A 7,892-nucleotide genomic window follows, 5' to 3' on the forward strand; every position below is an offset into this window, starting at 1 on the left:
CATTAGAAAAATATACTCAATTTTGGGTTGATTTAAAGCAAAATTGAGTTCTTTCGAACCAAACATAAGAAAAGTTGCATTTACCCAAATTTGGCTTATTGGGCCAAAGTACCCCCATTGGGTAGATGCAGCTCTCTCTATTTTTGACAACATTCGTGTGGGAGAAAGAGAAAACCGAGAGATTTTGGGTTGAAACTATAATCAATATACTTAATTTTGGGTAAAGTAAACTCATAAAATAGGTAAAAATATTTCTCCGTGTGCAGTGTAAGTACAAACTAATAATTACAGCTCGGGAAGTTTGAGTTAATATCTAAATTAAAATTGTCCACAGTTTCATTTCGCTCCGGGGGATGTTTACTTTGCTTCTAGCAAGGGGAAAATCATAAAGCGGCGAATGGCAATTCCAGTGTACGAATTTGTTCCGCAGATTGCCGACTTCGCTCTCGAGAACGATGATATACCGGATTTGAACTCTACCCTCGAAACATCTGACACAACACTGAATTCAAATGCATTCTCCCAAAATATGGTTCCAATTTTTTGCTCCCCATATGATGAACATAAAGCTGTATGCGCAAGCACAAAAAGGAAATACGATGGGTATCTATTTATCAAAAGTTTTGATTCAAAACTGAGGCTTCTATTTTTTACTCATGAAATCAAATTACTTTCAGCTACGTAGATAACCTGAACCAGGAAGTGAGAGATTTGAAGAAACGTTGTCATCACCTTGAGAACGTAGTGAAGCAACAGGAGCACGTCATGCAAAAACAACAAAAGACCTCAGATCTAGCTCTCAATGCACTCAACAGAACATTTAACTCCGACCAAGTGGACATGCTGTTGTACGAGAAAAAGCGTCCAAAGCAGTGGAGTGACAAAACAGTCACTGAAAGTCTGCAAACAAAATTTGTTTGCGGATCGAAAGGATACGAGCACCAGAGAACTAAATATCCCCTCTCCAACGAAGAGTAGAGGACTTGGAATTCAAGCCAGGTATTCTGTACGACGTACTAGAGCTCCTCAAACTCAAAGTGAACACCATGTTGCCCGAAGATCTTGACTGCGGCCTAATTTTTGATGAGATGTCCATCGAAGAGGCAAGAAGTTTTTGCATTTCGGACAGCAAATTCTATGGAGATATCACCCTCCATGGACAAGTGGGTCTTGCAAGTCATGCTCTAGTGTTTGTCTTAGTAGGAATCAAGGGCCGCTGGAAACAAACCGTAGGGTACCATTTCACGGGAAGCAGTATTCCTGAAACGATTTAAAGGATATTGCGTTCAAAATTATCCAGGAAGTGGAATCGTTCGGTTGCAGGGTTCACTTTCTAACATCAGACTGCGGGCCAAATAACAAGAAACTCTGGAACAAATTGAATTTGAAATTCCACAAAAATGATGTTTTGAATAGTGCCCCTGTTGTACATCCAACAGATTCGACGAGAAAACTGGAAATCATTCCAGACGTGGTACACGTTTTTAAATCAACTGTGCAAGGCTGGTTAAAAAACAAGGTACTATGGCTTCCACAAGACGTGGTGCAAACTAACGGGTTCCGTTCCGGCGAAGTTAATGTTCAACACCTCACAGATCTTGTGAAAGACAGTTTCGCGCATGTTTTCGTCGCCGGAGATTTTGTTTTTTCCTGTTTTGGAGCGTCTTGCTGGGTAGTGCTTCGTGAAGCCCAAGCAGGACAGTTCGGTTTTGCGTCGTCCAATAGATTTAGCTCACAGTTTCGCGCATGTTTTCGTCGCCGGAGATTTTTTTTTTTTTCTTCTGTTTTGGAGCGTCTTGCTGGGTAGTGCTTCGTGAAGCCCAAGCAGGACCGTTTTTACATTCAGAAATGGAATAGTGAAAAGTGAAAAATGAAAAAGTGATTTGTTTGATTTGTGTCCTCAGTACTGTTGGTTTTTGGCCGCCCGAAGTTCACCGAACCATCCGGAAGTGACATGCAGCACATAAATTTAGAGAATCAATCCGGTGAGTTTGTTCCAGTATGATACTTTTTCTTTTGTGAGCCTTCCGGATCGTTTTTGTTCGCGTCGTGGAACTTCTGATCGTTTCTTGAACGGAAAATGTTATTTTCGGAGTTTGATAATTATGTTCAGATTGCGCATTCTGTCCGGGCGGGTGTAACGCAACTAACAATCGGTTGTGGATGCTTTTTAACTGTTCGATGACCCTGGAGGGATCGATCCTGCTTTTCGTATAATTTTGAGCAGAAAAACCGACTGTGTCCTAGGGTGTTTAGTTCGAACGCGCTTCCTTTCGTTTTTCGATTATCTAAAAATACAGTACCACCCAGTACAGTTTTTCAATGAGCACAGTACAGTTTTTCAATAGGCGTGATTTTTTTTTTTTTACGCGTATCGTTACACAATCCGATGACCCTGGAGGGATCGGTTTTGCTTTTTACTGGTTGTTGAGCAAAAATATTACTGCACAATCGACAAGCATTTCGCGAAATACTATTTATACTATAAATAAGCTATTGTTTTCTCTTTTGATTGCCGGCATTCAAAAGATTAATTTGAAAACGCTTAAACAACAAATATTTATGGTCTATCGCCAGCTTTCTAGGCGAATCCTGACAATATACCTTCCCCAACCTCCAACTCCGTAGCACTTATGAGGGTGTCGCTGAGTCGGTGGCCTCTCATTAAGTAAGTGCTACATCAACATTTCCTTCCCCTATCCCAAGTTACGGTAAAGATGGGCGTGGCCGGGAATAGCGATATTCATGCTTTTAGTATTCTTGTTTATGATTTGAACAAGGTATACTCCCCTGCCTTGTTCTTGAAAGTAGTCAGGATGAGATTATTAAAAAGAAACATGAATGTTGCTAGTATCCAATCTACGAAGTATACCGTAACTACGCTAACGCTAACGCTAACGCTAACGCTAACACCTCACAGATCTTGTGAAATACGAACAAGACAATATGTTAAAAGTTGCTTATAACCTAAAGCCAGAAGACGTTGAAATTGAAAAAAAAAGAAATAACTTTGATGCGATGAAGGTTATCAATTCGGAAAAATTTGTGAACCGAAATGTATCGGCCGCTCTTCGATTCTACAGCCATGCTGCGAACCGGCCTGATGTTCTACCAACGGCATACTTCATCGAAACCCTGTCTAAATGGTTTCAGGTTTCCAAAAACAGATCGAGGCAAATGGCTTTGAGCAAATGTAAGTATAAATTGTGACCTCATAACTTATTCTCATGAATCAAATTATAGGTAGATAGTCATTCCACATGCGACAGCTTACAGTTTTTGTTCACGTTTGCAGGGCTGGTAGCAGGTCTCTTTTTAAAGATTTGGTCTCAATTTCGACGCAAGTTCACATTGTTAACGAAAAGTCTCTGTTTCGATCCAAATGGTCTCTTAAGCCACTATTATCCTTAAGAATTCCACCAGAGATTTTTATGGTAATTATTTGTTTCCTGTTTAGTTTCTTTTTTAAAGCTTGAGATCTCTAAAGTCCTGTTAACTCAGTAGCTACCAGCCCTGCGTTTAATATTTGTTCACTTCCGCCACTTAGTTGTCCGTTGGCCAAATACAATGGTTTGAGCATTGGGTGTGCATGCTCAGTCTGTTTGTCTGTGATAGAATATATTATTGAATTATTAATATAGGGGAAGAGTACTTATTTTCGACCCATTAATATATTTTTATTGCGAAAATTGGCACAGATTTCTTCTCGGTCGAAAACTAGTGTTTTTCCCTACTTTATTAAAATCCTATAAAACAGTTACACTCGAAATGCTATAACATATCCTAAAACAATTATATCATATTCTCAACTTCACAGCAAACTACCTCGTTTATCAAGAGACGTTGCAGTTCCTCGAATTTTTCAAAAAAATGATTTTCGCTTTGGAAGTTGGTGATAAGCGGCACTGGAACCCGTGGCAGGCAGCAATAATCCTTGCTACCAACTCTTTGTTAAGGTTGCATGATTTGTTTTTGAATGTTAAGGGATATAGTTTTCTTCTGACATCACGTTTCACACAAGATTGTGTCGAAAATCTGTTTTCTCAGATTAGGATCCGGCAGAAAATGCCCACTGCATTGCAGTTCAAAGGTTTCCTGAAGTCTGTAACGGTTTCGCAATACTTGACAGAGGATCCTGCATCTTCATACGATGCAGATGAGAGGGATTGGCTCATAAGGACTGTTCATTTTATAAAGTGGACACCTTGTTTATGCTGTATCTTTTTTTATTTATTGATGAAATCGTAAACGGTTTTATGTGTATCGTTCAACTATTATTCTACAATGTTATGAAAATACAGAAACTTACAAAATGCTTTCGGTTGAAGAACTAAATAGTTTTTGCAAAAACTCCTTAGAAAAACTGTTCGTCAAGTTTAAGCATTATTTTTCGCATGAAAAAAATCCTAAATTTAATGAACAAATTGTATGTTGGTATCCTTTACTATTCAACTTAAGGTAGAGCTTTTAAAAACATCAATAATATTCCATCAGTTCCTGACGCTGAGTCACTTTAGTGATCTATTCCTTATGGTCAAATTTGCTGATACACCATCTTTTTACTACCAGCAAAAAAGTAAAGTAGTAAGGGTTCATTCACAAATTTCATAACGCTGAAGGGGGTGGGCGAGTTTACTCACGATGTTACGGCTAATACAAAATTAGAATATCCATACAAAAAGCGTTACGAGGGGGTGGGTGGGTGTCAAAAATGGCCATTTTAGGCGTTATGAAATATATGAATGAACCCTAAGCGTGTTCAAAACTGGTTTAGATTACTAAAGAAACTATATATGTATAAAAAAAAGCAAAATCTTGAGTTTTAACCGCATTCTTGGGTACCAAATTTACTCTTTATGGTCGTTTTATTGAAAAATCCCATACTTTTAAAATTATATACGCATGTTTATCGATCTAGAGCAAACTGTAAGCGTTTTTCTCGAAATATTTTGATAGGTAGTCTCAGAATAACACATTCTGAAAATAATACATGCAAAATAAATTTGATTTAATTCAAGCAGTGTTCCCAATCTTGATGATTGTCATTGTGCTTTGAGTGGTCTTCTGAAAATAAATTATTTATTTTTCTATTGTGCTTAAAATATGACGTGGGGACTAAATCAGCAACTCTATGAAGGCGTAAGTTATTTTTATTATAAATACTATATTATTACTTCCGTCTGGACGTACTTTAAACCTTAAAATTCTACTCATATCAGTTCCATTTAAATTTAAGATATTTTTCTTTAAAAAAAATTGATAAAAAATGATTTTATGATATCTGCAAAATTGCTTCTCCAAAAATAACTTGATATTTTTTAGCAAGCTTCTAATTGATGATGCTTTCTAAGTACAACCATTTTTGAAAATAAAAAATATAAATTGTCGAATTTTCCTGCCGATTTTTAATAATCCTTGATTTTGATAACCTCCAAAAATCGACCGTTCTAAACGTTGTGCCTTATCAGTGTGAAATCATATTATTTTGGTAACTTTTTTATTACCACAGCATTGTACAATATTAGTCGAACGATGTACAGAAAACCGATTTCGATTTCATTGATAAATTAAAAAGATATTGCATGTCCAAAGTGTCCACTTTATAAAATGAACAGTCCTTAGATTTTACAACAAATGTGAAACAACTCAAAGAAAACAAATCTGTTCAGATGCAGAAGTTGAAACCTGTTATCAACGAGCTAACTAAATTAGGAAAGCAGGCAGCATTAGATAGAATGAACGCTTCAGAGAAGAACGTAGTTTATCACTTAGCTGGTATGATAGTTCATAAAGTGGCAAAGCATGGTGCGGTATGTCATCAATGCATTGAAAAATGCTTAGCGACTGAGCCATATATTTCCGACTACAGTAAACTGACAATTACTAAAGATTTTACAGGTCAAGCATTAGTTTACGTGAATGAAGAAACCTTTATTTATTTCTTAAAATTAGAAATAGTATTCAGAAGTGAGTTGGAAAATTTGAATAACGAAAGCGTATTTGATACTATTGAATCGCAACTCATACATATTCCAGCTGCACATTTGATACCATGCCATGATTTGAAAAGGAAACTGTTGAGAAGGTTTTTGTTCTTCCGTTTGAAAATTCATCAGCCAAAAAAGGTGCATAAGAATAAATTCGACAGTAGGTCCATGGCCGTTAAATAACAACCCGTTAAACAGTAAATGGCAGTTTATTTTCCGTTGTATAATAAACATTAATTACAATTTAAAAAAAAACTCGTTAACTAGTTGCATCACAGACACCTGTTGTTTTTTCCAATTCTACCTTAAACTGTTAAGCAATTAATTTTCACACTCCATCTGATTAGAACTAGGAAGCTTGCACTTGCACACTTGAGAAGGTAAGCAGCAAAGTGGTGTAAGTGAAAAGACCTAGATTTGAGAAAATTGAGTTTGAAGTTTTTTCAGCAATTTTTCATTCCATAGAAATTGTGCAAGAGCCCAAACAAGCCAATCTACGAATTATGTGTTTTTTTCTTTCTGTTAGACGTATAAATAAACTAAGAATACCGTAGGAAAGCTTGTAAATTATAGATTTTTATCTCAACTCATAATTGACTAAAATGTCACTTACACCCCTTTGCGTTTTAGCCCCCACTTGCATTAAATGTTTCAAGAGTCATTATGCCTCATGATTGGTAAAAAATCAAATCTTTCCCTGGGAGATCTGGATGTCTGGGTCTGGAAGTGGACTGTTGTTTACTCTCAGCTAACTTATGCAACACATTGGAACTCATTTTATCTGCATGTATTTTTCCGGTTCAAAAAGCACTTGACTCTACACCGTAGGGTAATTCGCTAATTGTTGAACGCTACCCAAATGTTGAACGATCTGTACAAACCATGTTAAAACAGGAAATTGAACCATTTTCAAACAGTTTCAATAAATTATACAGATTATTTTGTAAGTTAGCTGTACTATTGGACACAATAAATTTAATTAGCACATCCATTTCTGAAACGAAATATTTATTGAAAATTTTTATGGGTAGGTGGAACGAAAATTTCAATTCTCTTAAAAAATAACTTAAACTGGGGCTGCTATGAAATAAGCTGTGTGGTAAAACATACTACGTATATTGGGTTAAGGGCCTATTCACGATATCAGTAAAAGTCTACTTTAGTTATTTTCTAAACATTCGTACAATTTACTCGTATCTATTAATTACATAAAATCATTTGCAATTGCACTTTCGTTTCACGTACATTTTCCATTTGTTGAACACTAGCATCAATGCCATCACCGTTTGTTTGTTTACACCATGATTGAAATTACGCATCGGCAGCCGATTTATCCGGAGTATAACCTAAATCTCGCGATTGATGCTGTAATGTCGAAAATAATGTACATTAGGAGAAGCCGCTAAAGTCTATGGAGTGTCGTAGGGGACGATTCACTTCCGTTTCAGCCCAGAGTCGTCAGGGAAAGTGCTTCGCGGACCTAACCCTGGCCTCACAACCGACGAGGAGCGCGAACTCGCAAGTTGAATGAATGCGGGAGTAAAACGGTCAACATTCAGCGACAATCGTTCAACATTAGGATAAGATGGGTTATGTATGTGTTCAACAATTGGGTATAGAACTATCTTTTTAAATATATATTTTTTCAATTAAAAATGGACATCACCGTGCTAAAAATGTTACAGAAATAATGTTAAATAATCGTCTACGGTGTTGAATGCTTTTTTAGCAACCTTTCTATCAAAATTTCCATGAATCAAATCAAATAACAAAAAAACGTCTATCTTAACCGTTCAACATTTGGCGATTTACCCTACCTGTGGAAATAGTGTTTGAGAATTAGTATCATTATTACACTCGCAGATTAGCACAAAACCTACTTGTTCACAGAATGATGATGATTTT

The 7,892-nt window shown here is 36.6% G+C and overlaps 1 long non-coding RNA gene across 1 annotated transcript; it reads left to right on the forward strand.

Annotated features, from left to right (window-relative positions):
- Positions 1 to 256: 256 nt before the first annotated feature.
- Positions 257 to 1,122, forward strand: LOC110675712. The gene is made up of 2 exons (XR_002499735.1): positions 257 to 603; positions 678 to 1,122. It is a non-coding gene; the product is annotated as an uncharacterized LOC110675712 (long non-coding RNA).
- Positions 1,123 to 7,892: the final 6,770 nt, after the last annotated feature.

This window comes from Aedes aegypti, chromosome 2 (assembly GCF_002204515.2).
Source record: "Aedes aegypti strain LVP_AGWG chromosome 2, AaegL5.0 Primary Assembly, whole genome shotgun sequence".
In the NCBI taxonomy this organism is placed as follows: domain Eukaryota; kingdom Metazoa; phylum Arthropoda; class Insecta; order Diptera; family Culicidae; genus Aedes; species Aedes aegypti.